The following is a 15,881-nucleotide window of genomic DNA, read 5'->3' as shown; positions in this document are numbered from 1 at the left end:
ACACATAGAGAAAACAGCTTTACTACTGCTTGCAGTTTTATAATATTAGGCTGGAAAAATCAAGTAATAGAAACTGAAATAAAAAGGACATGTTGCAGATGAGTTACTTGGCCCTGGCGAGTACTGCTGCATCATAAGGAAAGAACATGAATAGTAAAATTTGGATAACTTTGTGTTTTACATACGTTAAGCTACGTTGCTGTATCATGGAAAAGCTTAGTTTAGTAACAGGTGACCTCTATTTGCTTGCAAAAACCTCATTCATACTTTACTGTGTGATTACAAACTGAAACTGATGGCCAGGTAGCAAATTGTCATTAAAATAAATTGTGTGTCAGTCATATGTTCTGTCCTTATTGTGTGCAATGTGAAAGTATTCTTAAGTGGTAAAATTCCCTGGCCCCTCTCTTGAGATGAGAACTGAAGGAGCATTTAAGCCTCATGAAAATCAGTTTGGCTTTAGTTTTGTAAGTCAGCCTTCCTACAAAAAGCAGTGTGTTGTTCCTATGTCCGTGTAAGCCTTGAAACCCAGCAAGAGGAAACTATGTTGAAAGACTGCAGTTATTCACAAGACAAACAGCAGAATAGAGATGAAATGAGAATAATTTTGCTTTTAAATCACTTGCATGATTGAATTATTCAGTTTGCTTTGTGCTAAACAGGAGTCTGGTTTGGTTTATTAGCTCAGGGTACAGCATTATAAGAACAAGGCTACATGAGTCCAAGGGCAGCTTTGGTCCAGAAAGCAATTTAACTGCTGCTTTGCACAGTGAAACCTGAGCCAGCAAATTGTGCTGGGTATTTGCAGTCCACAGCTAGGTGTTCCAGCATTTATTTTCTTGAACTAGTTCATTGGATAACAATCTTCATGGAAATTACTTGTGTCCCTTAAGTGATGTTAGCATGGTACTAATGTTCTAGTCCCAAACTATCTCCATGTGGCTGCTGCAGCTGCCAACAGCTCAAATCACAGCACTGGGAGGGCATGAAGGGGTGGTGGTGGTGATGCTGTTACAGGTTCTTATGTGACACTGCCATGGGCTCTGGGAAGGTTTATTCCTCAAGCTTTTCACTGCATGAACATTTTGATCTGGTGCAGATCTGGCATCAAGTCTTGACTTTTAGAGATCTAATGTGCCTTGGAGCACAATGAGGAGGCATCAAAATGGCTCTCTTAGAAGCTAACCTGAATGCAGCAGGCCAATATGTAAACAATGTTAGAAGTCTTACTGGAAGTCTAGATAAGACTGTTTCAGGATGTGCTTATGCTTCCTAGCATCTCAAGTAATACTTCTGTTGTTGCAGTTGAGGAGAGAACCTAGGCACCCCAAGTCTGTTGATTGAGATGATTGAGGGACTTGACTTTGGTATCGATACGACTTAAATGCAGTCCAACAGTGCTTACCATTTTAAAACAATTCCCAATGTTAGAAGAGGGAGTAGAACCTGGCCACCTATTAGGGGTGAATGTCTTCATCAGAGACCTAAACAGCTCTTACTATTAAACTTTGGTTATGTGAAGTTACTGTTTTTGCCTGTGTGCATCATGTTTGGGGAAGGAGGGGAAAAGAACTTCTAATCTTAGCTTGCTTCACATTCTGGTGACTTTGAACCAGTGACGTCTTCAGTATTTTTTGGTGGTGTTTGTGTTGGCTTGTGTTTATGCAGAATAAAGTTTTCTATCACTCTCACTTCCAGTTAGTTTATGTGAGCCATGCTGAAACGAAGGAAAATAAAATAATAGGAAGTTGGTCTGGTTTCCTGTAGGAAACCAATGAAGATGAAATTGGTTCTTGGAATGAACCCACAGTAGTCTGGGAAATACTGTCAGAGAAGACGTTTTTCTGAATCATAAATAGTGAGGACTATGACTCATAAAGTAGGTCACTGAGAGGCTGATCTGATCTTGTACATGGGAGAAAGTGAGAGAAGACTGAAACTTGCTCCTTATTAAAAACAGTAAACTTAACAGGATGAAATCATCACTAGGAACAAATTATCCAGTGTGCATTCCTGTCTGTTTTGGTGAGAAATGGGGATTAGCTCTCTGCACTGTAGCTTCTCCATTGGATGTTCAGAAAACAGTAGCACATTCACTTCATAGTTACTAAGTAAACAGTTTAGCCTCATTTTCTCAATCCAGTCTTTATATGTTCTGCTGCTTTGGCTGTTGGTGCTTTGGGAATCTGGTGTGGTGACCTTGATTTATTTTCATTTAATTAGGTTTCATGGGAGTGATTGTTAACAGTATATTGGTTCTAAATAATAATCTATTACTGTGTATAGGTAGCATGTAGATGGCTTCATCTAAATTCTGTTATCCGTAACTCTATACTCATATCCCTCTGTTAAATGTCTCGAAAAGCAATTTTCCAAATGCTAGGTTGGCTAAAATGATATAAATGTTTCTTCTTTCACAGTGTTTCAGTAGATGCACACACATAGACAGATAGGAGCTTGTAACTTTTTTTCTGAAGTACAAGTGATTTCATCAGTATTTGACTGCTGTAAGATTTATTTTTTTTTTTCACTTGCATTGAACTGGTGAAGCTGGCAAGTATTTTTTTACAAATTTCTGAAGCAAAAGGCGGTGTAACCTTAGTGAAAGATCTCTTGCTTTCAGCACTTGAAACTTGTTGCAATGAGCAGTTAAATGTAGGACTGAAGAAATGGCTCCAGTTTTATGGTTATTGCTATCCTAGTACTCACGTATTAAATAGCCTAGTCCAATTTGGCTGTAGTGCAGATAGCCACAATTGCTCAGTTTACTTCTTTAAATTGTATTGGGTAGTAAAAGGTTATTTTGCCTACTTACTGTCAGCATTTATTGCCAGAAATTTTATAGCAAATGTGTTTTATAAGATACGAAAGTAATGGGTTGACTTTTCTGTGATAACTGTTCCCTACATATGCAACATGGATGTATTTTTGAAGAGTAAAGCCTCACTTGTGTGTAACTACATTTTTAAAAGCCATTAAATGCTCAGTTTGGTTTTTTTTCCCTTGCAAGATGCATACAGGGCTTTTTTGTTCTTTAGTTTAGGGAATATTAAGGTTCTATTTAGTTTTAAGTCCTTGCAGACATATGGGTGCTTGTAGTCACGTGGGGATTAATTTTAAGAAGCAAACCCCTACCACTGTTAGCTGAAAGGTGAAATGTGAAAATCAAGGGCCTTTTAGGGCATCTCACCTGAGTAAGGGTCTCTTTACACTTGCTTATTGAATTCAGCTTTATCTCTAGCTCCTCCATTTTTTTTCTTTTATATTTTTGTGCTCTCCAAAGAGAAGGTCCTTAGTCTTGGGAGGCCTTTAGTTCTCCTCTTTCCCCATCCTGGCAAAATTAAAGAACATACTAATTTCTGATTATTTTGTGGGTTTTGTCTGTATCAAATACTGACCCCTAATTGCTGTGAACTAAACATGTTATGAATTACTAATTGATTTCAACCCCATACTTGTTAATGTGACTATGTCTGTGTTCATGCTGCATGGAGGATCAAGTGGCAGCAGGGAAGATGAAGAAACAAAAGAAATAGCAGCAAGGTCTTCAGAGCCCATGGAGGAAGCTTCCAACTTGCATAAAAGCCTGTGCTCACCTGTGTTTCTGCTGCATCTTGAAGCTATAGCTTGCATACTGGGTGGTGGGAAAGTGGGATTGCTGCAGGGAGGGGAAACTTGAAGTACACAAGCAAAAGTTTACATCATATAATTTTACAGAATCACAGAATGTTTGAAGGTTGGAAGGGACCTCTGGAGACTGTCTAGTCCAACCCCCTTACTCAGAGCAGTCAGCTAGAGCAGGTTGCAAAGGACCTTGTCCAGTCAAGTTTTAAGTGGGATGGGGAAACCTGTTCTGTCACTTGTCCAGTTCCATCACCCTCACAGTAAAAAACCAACATCCACCACCACAAACACTTTCACATTTTTTAAATGGCATTTCTGTATTTCAGTTTGTGCCCATTGCCTCACCTCCTGTCACTGGATACCACTGAGAAGACTCCATCTCAGTCATCTTTACTCTTCCCACCACTCGTGAGATATTTTTATACACATCAGTCAGATCCATCTCTGAGCCTTCTTCAGGATAAAGAAACCCAACTCTCACAGCTTCTCCTCATATGACAGGTGCTCCAGTCCTTCAGCCCTTTGTGGCCTTTTATGGGTCCATTCTCTCTGTACTGGGAGCCCAGAATTCACAGTGGTCTCACCACTCAGCATGCAGAGGCAAAAGATCACTTCCTTTGACCTTTTGGTGACACTTATCCTAATGCAGCTGAAGATGCTGTTGGCCTTCTTTGCTGGCTCATGCTCAACCTGGTGTCCAGCAGGACCCCCAGACTCCCAGCATGTACTGGTACATGGGGTCATTCCTTTCGAGTTGCAGGACTTTGCACTTCCATTTGTTGGACTTCATGAAAATACCTTCTTCCCATTTCTCCAGCCTGTCAGGGTCCCTCTGAATGACAGTATACCCATCTGGCATTATTGACCACTCCTCCCAATTTTGCATCATCTGCAGACTTACCGAGGATGCACTCTGTCTCATTGTCAAGGTCATTGTGTACCCCTGGGGTACACAATTAGTGAGTGGACTCCAGCTGGACTTTGTGCCGCTGATCATAACACTGGCCCAGCAGTTCAGCCAGTTTTCAGTCCACCTTGCCATCCACTTATTAGCCTATTCTTTCATTCACCAACCCAGTCAGCTCATCGTAGAAGTCTATCAGGTTGTTCAGGCATGTTTTCACCTTCATAAATCTATGCCTGACTTTTTCCAATCACCTTCTTGTCCTTCATATATTTGGAAATGGTTTCCCAGATTAATTGCTCTATCACCTTCCTAGGAATCAAGGTGAGGCTGACCAGCCCATAGTTCCCTGGATCCTTCTTGAAGATAGCAGTGACATCTCCTTTTTTTTCTGGTCAGGAGCTTTCCCTGATTTTCTTGACCTTTGTAGAGTGGCTTCGCAGTGGCATCAGCCAACTCCTTCAGCACTGATGGATGCATTCCAGCAGGTCTTATGATATGTGTTCAGTTTGTATAAATGTTCCCCCGATCATCTTCTACCACAGGTATGTTTTTATTGCTCCAGACTTTCTCATGGGCTTCAGGAACCTCTCATTTCTTTGTCAGCCTTACTAGTGAAGACAGAGGTAAGAGGTTGTGGGATACCTCAGCCTTTTCAATGTCCTTTGTCAGCAGGTTCCTGCCCTGTTCAGCAGTAGGCTCACATTTTCCCTGATTGTCTTTTTGCTGCTGATACACCTGTAAAAGCTCTTCTTGCTGCCCTTTATGTCCCCCACCACAGTCAAATCCAGATGGGCTTTGGTTTTCCTACCTCTATACCTGCCTACTTGAACAGTCTCTTTGTATTCCTCCTGGGTTGCCTGTCCGTGCTTCCACCTCTTATACATTTCCTTTTTATGCTTGGGTCAGGAGCTCCTTATTCATCATAGAGGCCTCCTGTAACCTCTGCTTGATTTCACACTTGTCAGGATGGACCATTCTTAAACTTGGAGGACATCTTTGAAAATCAGCCAGCTCTTGTGGACTCTTCTTCTCTCCAGGGCTGTATCCCATGGTACTCTACCAAGCAGATCCCTGAACAGGAAAAAGTCTGGTCTCTTAGGTCCAGGATTGTGATCCTGTTTTTCTGTCTTGCTCCCTTCTCTCAGGATCCTGAACTCCACCATCTCATGATCACTGCAGCTAAGGCTGCCCTGACCAGTTCTTCCTTGACTGTAAGAATCAGATGTTCGTAGCATTTTCCCTTGTAAGCTGTTCAGTCATCTGTGTCAGGAGGTTATCGTTGTACTCCATAAATCTCCTGGATTGCATGTACCCCACATGTGCCCTACAGCAGATGTCAGGATGGTGAAAGTCCCTCATGAGGACCAGGATCTATGAATAATGTAAGGCTTCTTCCCATTATATGAAGAAAACCTTATCTACTTCTACATCATGTTGTAAAGCCTGTTTGCATCCTTGGGTTTTTCCATCCATGAGGAACGTGAACCGTATGGGAAACAGGTTGTCTTTTTCATTTCCCAACATAGTCTTTTATGGGATGCTTCTTCCTGTAGTTGTAACTGTGCTTATGAACAATTGCTGAGGAAGATGGTACTGTGCAACTTTATGGTGAGGAAGGCAGTGCTTGGGACATGGCATGGAAGCTGGCATCCTTCTGTCTAGGACACGAGTGAATCAAATAATTAAAAATATCTGTTGCTGACTTTCTCCTGCAGGTTTTAATGGTGATGTTGTAGGGGCAGTCCCCTTCCCTCATCCCCTTTCTATTGGTGCAGTTAGTATAGTTGAAGATCACCTGTGTAGGAGAGGATGTTATCACCCAGAGGGAGTCTCACATGAAGAAGGTATTTCCACTGCATGTATCCAGTGAGTACTTAGCTACAAGGAAAGTCAAGGCACAAGCTTAAATAACTTAGTCCAGAACTAAGTCAGAACTGAGAACTGAAGTCTCCTGATTGAGTTCTGGGATCTTTTCAAGGTCTGTCCTTCTGCTATTCAATAGCCAGGCTAGGGAATGTGCCCTCCTTATAGAACAGCTCTCTATTAGGATCCTTAGTTTGAAAACCCTTCAATTTGGTTTGGCTTAACTTTAACCATCTCAATAACACTGAAATAAAATAGCTTTTAATGATTGCTGCCATGCCTATTTGGTAAATTTGTTCTGAAAATAGTTCTTTTGTGCTGGAGATGTGTTTTGGTATTATAGTCCATGTGTTAAACAGGAACGTTCTCTGCTATTTTGTAGGGTGGATTTTTGCAATCATACAGAAATACCAATCAGTAATCTTACTGGTGCTACATATGTGCTTATATGCTAACTGTGTACTTACCCAGTCTGGTTCCGATCCTGCCATGCTTCCTGATGGCGAAAGTTGGTTTTTTTAATTTGATACAATCTTATTGTATGAAACTGTAGGCTAAATAAATCAAAGAATTAATTGTAAAGCTTTTCCACTGTTGCATTAGTAACAAGGCTTAGAATTGTGCATTACAGCTTGCATAATAAATGTTTTGTGTACTGTACTTCGTGGTTCTTATTAATCAGTATGCATTGTTGTGCTGTTGTATTATTGTATAACTTTTAAGCTTGTTATGAATGTCACAGAAGCTCACAGTTTCTGAGAAAATGCATGGATTTTTTTGTGTGTGTATTTTAGAAAACAAGCAGTTTGGCTGTTTGGTGTAACAAGATCTAGTCTAGTTAATTGTAAAGACTATTAGCAGCACTCTGTTGTAGAGATGTAGTAAGACTTATAGGCAAAAATAAGCCTTAACAGACCTTAATTTTATGGAGTTAGAGAATTTTATAGTTATGCTTTATAGAATATTTTATTGTCTCAAGATGATATCGAATTACTTCTAATTTAGCATGTATGGCAATTCGCTTTAATAGCCAAAAAGTGAGTTTCCAAACATGATTTGTGCCATAAGACGACTATAAATATAGAACCTACTGCCTTGGGGTACCTCTGATTAATGTAGGATCCCTGCATATGGACCTGTGGTACCGTGTTCTGTGGTGTGCTTAGGTACCTGTCAGTCTCCTGTCATCTGTTTACTGCTCGTGGCAGCTTGTGACACCAGCCTGATGAACGCAACCTCACTAGAAAATTGTTGTGCAAACCAGCAAATTCTGTATTTGCACAGTGCTTTACATGATGGGGTCTTGGTCCTTAGCCAAGGCAATTAGGCTCTCTGCCATAAATACAAAGGAATGAAAATTAGCTGGGCTACCTTCAGGCCTGCAGAATGCTTTTGCTTGTGGTGGTATCATCCAGGGTATGATCCTGTAAGGTGCTGAACGGTCTTATTGTAGCTCAGCACACACTTCTAACTGCTTTAACTTAAGGCTGTTGGGAGTTGCTCAGCTGCTTCCCTGGGTTTTGTTCAGGATGCTGTGTCCTTGTGGGATGGAGTGCACCAGAGGGCAGAATAAGCCTCTCAAGTGTTTCTTTCAAATGCTTGTATGTGTTGTTCTGCTGTGTGTAGCTTAAACTCTTTAAGTACTCTTAATTCCTTTTAAGCAATCAGGTTTTAGGTAGTTTTACACTTGAATTATTCTGAACAGTTTTTTAAATATGATACTTGCAGTACCTGTTCAAACAGATTTTGTGTGTGGCCTAGAAAGGTAATTCCAGTAATAGCTAGCAATTGGAATTTTGTAGGTCTCTTCACTTGGCCCACTGAATATTTATGGCAGCTTTATACAGTCTTTGTAATTGCAGCTTGTACTGTCAGACTAAATAGATTTAAAACCAAGTGTAACTAAGGAACTTAGTGAAACTATTAATTTTATTAAACCGAATAACTTTAATAGTTAAATATATGTATTATGGCTGCAAATGTTATGAATACATAAAAAGAACAATGGAATAACGCACTCAGTGCTACTAGTATGTATTAGGAAATACAAGCATTAACAAATTGCTCCCCAAACCAAGTGCTACTTATTCCAATACCAGTGAGAAAATGAAGTTATTATGTTTATGAGTATGTTTTAATACTACAGAAGATCTCTCATGACTTCTGCTGCAGACTGGTATTGCCTCTGTGCCCTCCTATTCCACCTCTCTCATTTTCTCCTTATCTGCCCTCTACATCCCTCTAACAAAACCGCTCCTTTTCTCCCTGTCCTTGCTCTGAGGTAGGGTATTTTTCCCCCTCTATAGAAAAATACACAAGAGTCCATATGCTTTTTGGATCACAGTGGCCTTATTTATATTTTGTGTGAATAACTTGCTATGGTTTTTCTTTTCTTTTAATCTTTCCTTTTGTTGTTTTTTCTTATGGTTCATTTCCAGGGTAAATGCTGAAGCACATTTCTACCAATATGTCACTTAAGTGTATCAGGAAAGCAACCATGTAAAAAAAAAAATAAAAAAAATGAAGAATGCAGTATTTGAGTACTTAATCGGGGATGTGAAAAGGACCAGCCTGAAAAAAAGTCCTGAAAACAGGACTTTTCCATATGGCTTGGTAATTAAAGAGCAGAATGTACTCTGTCATGAATCTGTAACTGAAGATTACAGATTCCTTTTGAGTTTTTTCCAGCTTCAGTGGGTGTCTCTTGCATGATATTTTACAAATGCATGTTAGGGACGTTTTTTAGCTGCTGTTCCTGTGTTGTGCAGTCACATACAAAGCAGGCTGAATGCTGTGATGAATGAAGTGGTGTTTATCTTTGTGACCCCGATGACGGATAAAGTACCACCTCCTTCATCTCATGCTTTGTGTGTGGTTTCTGCTTTAAGGCTCCATAATTTGACTTCCTAACTGACTTCTGAATTTTAAGTCTGGTACAGTGAAGGGGGACGGCAGGCAAATCCGTGTTTGTTCAGTGCCATGGCCCTAGTTAGGTCTGGATAGCTGTTGAAATCAAGCCCTCGATTGAGCTCTGTTGCTACATAATTAAATCACAAATTTTAAAATAAGTGCTTTAAAGTAAATTTTAGAGCTGGCCTCTTGTTTGAGGTTATAAATGGAAGGAGGTTGTTAAATTGGATTCCCTTTTTAGAGAAGAGTGGTTTATACTATAATTCTATTTTTATTTTTAATAACCAAATCTATGCTGTATCTATTTTTAAGTGCAAAAGTAATTGCTGAAGAGATATCTGTGTGTAGGTGTGAGCAGGGAGGAGTGATCAAAAACTTCCCTGGGAGTTTTCTTCTAACAGCTGCTATAGGGGAAGAGAAAGCTGGGGGAAAGGGAAGGCAAAACCAGTTGTGGCATTCGCAGCGTTGTATTTCTTGTGTCAAATAGATGGCAGCAGAGCGTTGTACAAAATGGAGCAGCTTCATCCTGTAATGGGAATGAGCGGGGAATGACACTTCAAGCTGACTTGTATCAACTGCAGCCTTGAGCAACTTGTCGTTAGGCATAAAATAGGAAAGAAAGCTACTATTGATAATGCGGGCGCATAGAGGATGAAGAAGGGTATGAGATGCTATAAAGTACTGAATTTCTGGAATAGTCCCAGGTGGCAAAACTTAATCTTTTAAGGTATGTCATCCACTCATGCAACATGATTGAAATCAGCTAACATAATATGCATGTCAAAATAAAGAGACAGAAAGAAAAAGAAAGTATTCACAAGTTGCAACTGAAAGTGATATACAGCTGCCTTGGGGTACTGTAGGAGTTGGCCAGAATGCCTATTTTTTAGTTAAGCGAGTTAGAGAAAGGAAATGTCAGTCCTCAATCAAGCAAGCATTCTTTGGTAAGGTTTGCTCAAATGTCAGAGTTTTTAGAAAGAGAGCTGCAGTCTGTTCTGCTCTCATCCCCGAAATCAGATTTGCTATTAAAATGAGTCAAGCTGCAGATCTCTCTCTAGAAGTGTTTGATTAATAAAAGTAGTACAGTGTTTGACTTAGTATTTATTAAGTACAAAATTAATGGCTGCAAAATAGCTGCAGTCATCTAGGCATTAACATATTTTGTTGTATGCTCATCTGCATCTAAAATTTTGTAGTAGGACAATCCCAAAATAAAAGGTGGAATTGAAGGCTTTGATGTCAATGATTGCTCAAGCCCTGGGATTTTAAGATATCAGAGTAGGAGGATAGAAAAGAAGTTGAGAAATTATTAATATGGTGTGACAAGAGTAGTCTAGAAATTATGTCAAAGCTGGAAAAGTTGTTATGGGGTGCTATCTTAAAGTTACAAAACATTTTATTTCTGTTACAGCTCTGAGTGCAACCACCCTGGCTGAGCATTAGCTTTACTGTTTATATTTCTGATGGACTTCATTAGGATTTTTACTTTCTGCAAAAAAATGCTTTTTAACCCAGTCGCCTGAAAAATTGTTACAACAACTTGGTGATACCTGGCAGGTTTCTATTTGATAAAAACTTTTCTCTTATAATGTTTCTTCTTCTCAAATTTGGTGTTTTAGTGATCCATCCACCCCCTTCAGCAGGCTAGTGAAAAAACCCAAACCACTGTGTAATTTATTTCTTACACATTTAAAGAAAAGCATATTTGATTCACTTTGAAGTGTTGCAACTCATGCTAGCTGCTACAATTTACTGAGATCAGAGGGTAACGCAGGTCTATGGGAGTGTAGGTGATTTTCAGTATTGTTCATCATACACTATAGAAAGTGCTAATATAACAACTCTGGCTCCAGGAGCTTTTTCATTTTGGTTAAATTACTGTTCATGCAGCTGAATGAGTGGGTCTGCATATGTTTTGGTTTGTTTTCTTAAATTTTTATTGTCTTAAAATGAAAGTCACAATTTTAAGGAAAGTGTTGATATAATAATTATATGCAATATCTGCTATTTGAACACTGGTAAAGCACTGCTATTAAATGAAGAAAGTGCATGTGATTTGTGGGATGAGTAATATGGAGTTATCTTAGTCCATTTTTTTTCTTATGAAGTATTAAATTAATTTGCTATGTCATGTTTTACAATTTATATTGTGCCTCTGAACACACTTCCATTGGAGGCATATTAAAATCTTGAAAGAAACAACATGGTTATGTTTTTATATTTTTAGAAACCATTTGCTAAGTTGCTGTTCTAAACATTAGAAATGGAATCTATGAAAAAAAAATCTGTGAATACACAATAATACATGCATTGCATTGATTATTCAGGTAAATAAGGTTGGCAGAACAAATGCTAACTTTTTAAAATAAGCAGTTCCAACACTCTCTCTGTAATTCTTCTTGGGGCTAAGTGCTACAGACTCCTATTTAAGCCAAACCTCACTGAAATAAATGTTTGCAAGGGGGTTGGTGGGGAGGGAGGGTTGTTGTCTCTTGCTTCTCTTCCATTGAGGTAAGGATATTAACTTGAATGACATCATTTAATTTTCTCAATTTTGAAATGGTATATTTGCATAACAAAGCAGTATTTATTTTTTTTCTTTAGGTTTATTAGGACTGCTGGTGTGTATGTGTGCATGCATGTTTCTAGTCTTCTTGCTGAGTAACACTAGATTTGTTCTTTGTTCTGTGTAAGTTTGGCTTTGTGGTTTATGCAGCTTTAAAAATGTATGTGTATCCTCTCGACTTCCTTCATCTGTGGAAGAAAAGCACTGTGCGTCTTAAAGCTACTCAGTATGTTTTATAGGCATGCAAAACAAGTTAAATAAAATATTTTCTGCAGTAAAAATGGTTTAGCTTATTTTCTTAGAGCGTAAACCAGCGTAGAAATAACTTAAAGCTCACAAAACATTTCTGTCAAAGAACTGTTGCAATGAGACGTGCACATTTAAGCTCACAGAACCTATGATTTAGAACGGCTGCATGGTCAGGAGTGACAGAACACAGTTATATCAGCAGGGATTAATTCCACTGTTACAGTAGTCCGTGGACACAAGTTTCTATTTTCCCTTGAACATTTTAGAAATTGAAGATGAAACATAATTTCTTTGAGTTACAGAACTGTCATGAGATTATTTTTTCTTTGCTACTTCATTAATCTGAATAAATTTTGTTGATGTTTGGAACAGACATATATGTTCAATTTAGCCATGTTAAAAAATATGTCGGTCAGGAAAAAATACAAGTTGTCATTTTGGGATGTTTAGTATCGCTTGATGTTGTGTTAATTTTTCTGTTTATAGCAATGATCTTGGGGGAGTCTATATAGAATATTACGTTTTAAGAGTGCCTCTCGTGAAGGAGATGATTGTTTACTTTGTAAACAGTGTACATCTGGTATTTATTGATAATCCATCTGAATTAGGAATCAGATTGGTTTAAATAATGTTGCTGCAGTTGAATCTTATTGTGATGCTGCTGTGTTATATTTTAGCAGGCAGAAAACAGTTATTCAGGAAATTTCTCACTTCTCTTCAGAGGTGATGAAGAGCTATAACTTAGGAACAACTGAGCGTTCCCTGCATGTATGAAACACACAGGTCTGGAAAGAGGGAACATCTTTTTCGGTGTTTGTGCCCTAACATGCAACTTGTTTTGCAGAGAAGTTAGCTATGTTTTACATAACAGCAGATTGTTTGGAAAAACTTTTTTTAAAAAAAAAATAAAATTCAGTACTGTCTGTCAGTGCATGAAGAACTCCTGAACTTCTATTAGTTTTTATCACTCTGACTTTTTTGGAGTGGAGCTATATCGAACATCTCTGGCAATAGACTCAGACTCCAAAAGTGTAGTTAGAGCAACGGGAGGAGCAGTCTGGTGGTTTATCTTCCTATAAAGCTAAACGTACTAGTTTTCCATTACCTTATTTTTTCATTAGTATTTATTTCATTAGTAAGTATTTACTGAATATATTGGCTTGCATAATTGCATTGTGAATGCCTGAACTGCATTTTTCCTGTAACTATGTGATGCTGAGAAATAGCATTTTAATTTTAGCCAGACATTCTTGCATAATGTTGCTTCATGGTGATGCAATTTCATTGGCATAGCATCAGAACAAAGGATACAGCATCAAACAAGGATGTAAAAACAAATTAAAGATGCTAGAAGTTTGAAGCATTGCTTTAAAGATTTTAATATGCTTAATATTCTTGAAATTTTTTTTAAAGCTTTGTGTATGTGTTTGTAACAAGCTCTGAGTTCTGTGGAGCTTTTCTAATTTTATATTGGTGTAATATTTTTCCTTTGACTTGTCTTTAAACTCCACTGTGGCAAAGAACATCCTCCAGAAATGATGCATTTTAATTACAAGGCAAATGCAACCTATGTATTTAGTTAGCTGGGCAGTAAAATTTAATTGCAAAGCTCTAAAAAATGCTCCTGAAAACATTGCATAGATTCAGCACACCTTCATCTATGGAGCTAGTAAAAGATTCGGTTAGTTTACTAAAACCACGTTATCTAAAATGCCATTTCCACTGAAAAGAGACAAAAAAATGCATTGAGTAGAGGATCATGTAAGATGCTAATTATTTATGATACTGATCTGTTCTATACTGTAATCTCCTCCATGTATAAACTTTAATTATAGTAGCAGTCCTTGCAAGTTTTATGTGAAATAAAATGGTATATAATTCTTCCTGCAGATTTCAAAAGGTACAACTTAATTGAAACAATATGTTATGTAAATAGCTGATAAATGAGAATTCTTTTCAAACGTACTACACTAGAAATTCTGTAAAACCTTTCAGGTTTTTTTCACATACTAGATTTTCCTGAAGCTGGTTGCAATAATTTTAATGAAAGAAAATGGGAATGATTGACTTGTCATGAGATCTGATCCAAAGGCCACTCAAGCCACAGGAAAGGCTTCTCTGCAGTGCTTGGGAGTATTTCGTGCTTGCAGGTTTTGGTTACTATTCTGTGTCTAATACTTTGACTTTGTTCAGATACCTGTATTTCTAGGTGTTGTGCATTTCTTGTCTTGTCACATTTAGATGTATCCAAGTATCATTACTGAATGCTGCAAATTCCAGTAAGTGAATTTTACAGTGTTACTATATCGCTGTGTTATTAAATAGCTTACAGTGATAAGACACATGCATCAGAAAGTTGGACTGTAAACACTGGATGCTAATTAAGATTTAAAAGAATGCCATACAAGTCAATTGAAGACCAAAACTTTGGGTAGTTTTTGGAGAATTGCATACTCCTAACCTTGTTTAAATTGTGTAAGTAGTTTATTACTTGTAATTCATTGCCTTACATTTGTGGTTAAGGTACTGAACTAGAATTCCTCTATAAATATTAGTGTAGGGTATTCTTTATTTATACTAAATAAATCAAAGCAAATGACTTGAACTTTCTCTCCGATGCTTCAACTTAAAATAAATAATTGGAAATCTGATGATTAGCATCAAGTCATATTGAAGTCAAAATTTCACAATAATGACATGCAACTGATCAATAGAAATAATTTATGATTGTGTCAGTGTAGATTTAGTAATCTAAGAACAGTAATATTGTTGCAATTTAATGGTTGAAAAATACATGTAACACTATCAAGCATGAAAACCTGTCCTCATTCACAGGGCAATTTTTTCATTGATTTTGTGGTTTCCTTAATAAAGCTGAAATATTTTTAATCCAAGAATGGTTTGCTTTAAAACAAAACAAGAGAGTAGGGGGGAGGGGAAGCAAGAGAAAGTTTAATATAGTGAGACCCATGGATAAAACAGAATTGTCTGCAATATATTCTCTCTGTCAGCAAGTATAGATTAAAGTTGACTTTGCTTCTGTAAGCAAATGTTAACATTTTTATAGAAAGGGTATCTTTCTTAATGACATGTTGCATATGCATATTTACTGTTAAATGTTAACATGTTCACAAACTGCACTGTTAACAAAGTGAAACATGTGGCTTTCTAATGCCATGAAGTGTAAATAATTTGAAGATTTAAAGGTCACAAGAACAATATATTGAAAACATAATTACGTTTCAAGGCAAGGAAGCAATTGAACCTTAATTAAACATAGCTTAAATTTTAATTTATGGTTGGATTTTTTTTTTTATAAGTAGGCAGCCACTTTTGGTTTTATGTGGGGTGTGGAAGGATGAATGTTTTGTCTTTAATATTTGAAGAGGAACTTTTTCCATAATGTAATTAAATGTTGTTATGAATAAAAACTTCACAAATCATGTTTAAACTTTTTGAAGTGGCTTTCATTCAGTATGCCTACGAGTTTGAAAAGAACATCCCAAGGTGCACATGGGTGTGTGGAAACCTGGCTGTCACTAGACCTTTGCTTAGGTGCCATTTGGTTCATACGTGTGTTAATCTCTACCTGCTGTATTGAATATGTTGCAAGACTTCCAGCACCGAGGTCGCTACTTCGTGCATCTTCTAAACCCTAAGTAGGCTATGCTGTGGTTATAACATCTCTTCTGGATGGCAGTGTCATGCTGTAATGTTAGAACATAATTTAAATGAAGCAAATGAACTAATACATTGTTAGAC

The 15,881-nt window shown here is 37.7% G+C and overlaps 1 protein-coding gene across 3 annotated transcripts in view; it reads left to right on the top strand.

Annotated features, from left to right (window-relative positions):
• Positions 1-15,881, top strand: part of GMDS (GDP-mannose 4,6-dehydratase) — a 427,595-nt gene that overhangs the window by 80,126 nt on the left and 331,588 nt on the right. The window lies entirely within an intron of this gene.

The sequence above is a fragment of the Strix uralensis genome, chromosome 1 (genome assembly GCF_047716275.1).
Source record: "Strix uralensis isolate ZFMK-TIS-50842 chromosome 1, bStrUra1, whole genome shotgun sequence".
Taxonomy (NCBI): Eukaryota; Metazoa; Chordata; class Aves; order Strigiformes; family Strigidae; genus Strix; species Strix uralensis.
The sequence above is the reverse complement of the archived record's forward strand: the minus strand, read 5'-3'. Positions and strand labels throughout refer to the sequence as shown.